Raw genomic sequence first — 4,112 nt, forward strand, 5'->3', positions numbered from 1 at the left:
TTGCCAATCAAACTTAATTAGGGGGAGATCACTCTAAAACCATTACAGGTAAGGTAGCATATATCCTTAACATAGAGACAGCAGAGTAGGAAAGTGTACTGAGCAATAAAGTTTAAGGCCTAAACATCACATTAAAACAGTCTTGGAAACAGCTGAGTTTATGAAATAGATTTGACAACCTTTTAACATCCATTTTTTTTTTTTTTTAACATAATTAAACACATTAATTACGATGGGTAACGAGTACGCGGTGATGTACAGTCATAACAATGAACAAAAATTATAATATTTTTCACAATAACAATCGAAGCTTTGACACGAACAATAAATGAAATATCTCTGAAGATTCCACAATCCAAAACAAAATAGGGAATCTCTCCACAGAATACACAATAGAAATCTGACCATATCATCGCTACTAAAATAGATCATGTGGTTTCATATTAGATTACCAGGACAATATATAAAACAAAAATATGTGCACATTGTACAACATTTTATCTTTGGTGGTGGAACCAGCAGCATCTCATCTTACCATATATCACATGTACAGTGAATTGTCATCCAAACCAAATTTAGATAGGTTTAAACTTTCCATTCTGATGGGATAGTTTGTTTACAGTTTATACATTGCAGGTTATTGCTATAGTGTTATCGAAAGGTCTATTTTTTACAGTTTCCTGTTAACACAGGGTTTAGTTTGGACAGGTTATACTGTAATATACAGGTATTGTGAGAATCCTTATGAACCTGCGACCCAGCTGTGGAGGGCTATACTAGTGGTAGCAGAATGTCAGACGCCTTAACCACTTGGCCACCGCGGCTCCTCTAAGGTATATACACTATAGTGTTGAATATAGTATAACATCTGGCTAGGGATCGTGTACTGGTAACTTGTCATTCAGTACCCACTGGCTTATACATACATTTTTTCAAATCGAAGAACTTTGAGGGAGACACACTGATTGGTTAGAATGAAAGGTCAACCCAACATGACCACTGATGAGGTGAGGTCAAATCCTGCACTGTAGTGCATCATAGAGGTATGGAGAGAAGGGTTTTAATTTTTTTATACGATTAATAATAAAGAACATTGTTACTTGTTAGTTGATAATATTAATACTGCAGTTATCCCTAATGCCTAGTGTGAGACAGGCTACATGCTACACAAGTGGTAGGTAATACTGTTCATTTAGATTACATTGCTATCTAACTCATTCACCCCTACATATTTAAATTAGACTTGCCGAGTCTTTCATTTGTTAAGGTATTAGTCTCAGAAACTCTAGATTTGTTTTTATCTTTCTGTATAATATCTATCATTCATTTTTTTCATTTTTTGTTTTTAAATTTTGTTTTGAAAACTATCTCTTTATACAGAATCTTTGGTACAGACAGCACAAAGGGGAAGATAGATAATTTTTTTCAGGCAAAAAGTCATTCACATAAGAGCTTACATACCTATATAGAATAACATTTTATAAACATTTGACATACTTATGCAAAAAAATAAAATAAAGTTGAATTAAATTATCAAATAACGAACAACTTCCATTTTTGTTGTTAAGGATGTCCAAAAGTTCTTAAAACGTAATACAACCTATTATCAGTCAGAAATAACTCATAAGAATCCTAGGACTTATTTCCAAGGAGATCTAATAGTACCACAATGGCATACAAAACACCAGCTTAAGGCAATGAACATGTTCAAACAACGGACAGCTTGATGAAGCTTGATGAGATGGCATAATGATAAGCTTTTATGTACATGATGGGGAAAAAAAACGTCGGCCCTCAACGTGGGTATACGTACAACATCAATTTATAATGTTACAATTGAATAATCACCAATGACACATTAGTTCATGTCCTAAAGGGACAATGGATTCTTAATAAATAAATAAACAGCACTCAATTATCATGTTGTCATGGTAATGAGGTCACAGGTTCAAAATCAAGCCATGTCATTCAAAGGAGTAGTGGAGGATCCAGGGACCAATCATGGGGTCCCAAATTTCCTGGGAGAAGTTGGAAAGGGAGGTTGGGAGTTGTTTTGAGACCTAGTTATTTTGGTACCTGGTAGATTAGGTACCGAAGAGTACGATGTGTCAGTACTTCTTCGTAAAGACGAAAAAAGCTGAAAAATCTTAAAATATGAAATCGGCAACATGCAGCAATTGAAGTCAAAGTTAAAATGTCTGTACAAGTGCAAAAAATCTTTAAAAATTTCGAAAAAACCCATTGAGAAGTACCAAACATCTTAGTCAGTTACTGAATCGTCTCTGTACCGAAATGTCTGATACAAAGTGCTGAATCATCTCTGTACTGAAATGTCTGATACAAAGTACTGAATCGTCTCTGTACCGAAATGTCTGATACAAAGTACTAAATCATCTCTGTACCGAAATGTCTGATACCAAGAACTGAATCATCTCTGTACCAAAATGTCTGAAACAAAGTACTGAAACATCTCTGTACCCAAATGTCTCATACAAAGTACTGAATCATCTCTGTACCGAAATGTCTTATATAAAGAACTGAATCATCTCTGTACCAAAATGTCTGATACAAAGTATTGAATCATCTCTGTACCAAAATGTCTGATACAAAGTACTGAATCAACTCTGTACTGAAATGTCTGATACAAAGTACTGAATCGTCTCTGTACCGTAATGTCTGATACAAAGTACTGAATCATCTCTGTACTGAAATGTCTGATACAAAGTACTGAATCGTCTCTGGACCGAAATGACTGATACAAAGTACTGAATCATCTCTGTACCAAAATGTCTGAAACAAATTACTGAAACATCTCTGTACCCAAATGCCTGATACAAAGTACTGAATCATCTCTGTACCAAAATGTCTGAAACAAATTACTGAAACATCTCTGTACCCAAATGCCTGATACAAAGTACTGAATCATCTCTGTACCCAAATGTCTGATACAAAGTGCTGAATCATCTCTGTACTGAAATGTCTGATACAAAGTACTGAATCGTCTCTGTACCGAAATGTCTGATACAAAGTGCTGAATCATCTCTGTACTGAAATGTCTGATACAAATTACTGAAACATCTCTGTACCCAAATGTCTGATATAAAGTACTGAATCATCTCTGCACCAAAATGTCTGAAACAAATTACTGAAACATCTCTGTACCAAAATGTCTGATACAAAGTATTGAATCATCTCTGTACCAAAATGTCTGATACAAAGTACTGAATCAACTCTGTACTGAAATGTCTGATACAAAGTACTGAATCGTCTCTGGACCGAAATGACTGATACAAAGTACTGAATCATCTCTGTACCCAAATGTCTGATACAAAGTGCTGAATCATCTCTGTACTGAAATGTCTGATACAAAGTACTGAATCGTCTCTGGACCGAAATGACTGATACAAAGTACTGAATCATCTCTGTACTGAAATGTCTGATACAAAGTACTGAATCGTCTCTGTACCGAAATGTCTGATACAAAGTACGGAATCATCTCTGTACCGAAATGTCTGATATAAAGTACTGAATCATCTCTGTACCAAAATGTCTGAAACAAATTACTGAAACATCTCTGTACCCAAATGTCTGATACAAAGTACTGAATCATCTCTGTACCGAAATGTCTGATACAAAGTACTGAATCATCTCTGTAGCAAAATGTCTGAAACAAAGTACTGAATCATCTCTGTACCGAAATCTCTGATACAAAGTACTGAATCATCTCTGTACCAAAATGTCTGATACAAAGTACTGAATCATCTCTGTACCGAAATCTCTGATACAAAGTACTGAATCATCTCTGTACTGAAATGTCTGAAACAAAGTACTGAATCATCTCTGTACAGAAATGTCTGATATAAAGTACTGAATCATCTCTGCACCAAAATGTCTGAAACAAATTACTGAAACATCTCTATACCCAAATGTCTGATACAAAGTACTGAATCATCTCTGTACTGAAATGTCTGATACAAAGTACTGAATCGTCTCCGTACCGAAATGTCTGATAAAAAGTACTGAATCATCTCTGTACCGAAATGTCTGATAAAAAGTACTGAATCATCTCTGTACCGAAATGTCTTATATAAAGAACTGAATCATCTCTGTAC

Source organism: Mizuhopecten yessoensis, unplaced genomic scaffold (genome assembly GCF_002113885.1).
Source record: "Mizuhopecten yessoensis strain PY_sf001 unplaced genomic scaffold, ASM211388v2 scaffold10913, whole genome shotgun sequence".
NCBI lineage: Eukaryota > Metazoa > Mollusca > Bivalvia > Pectinida > Pectinidae > Mizuhopecten > Mizuhopecten yessoensis.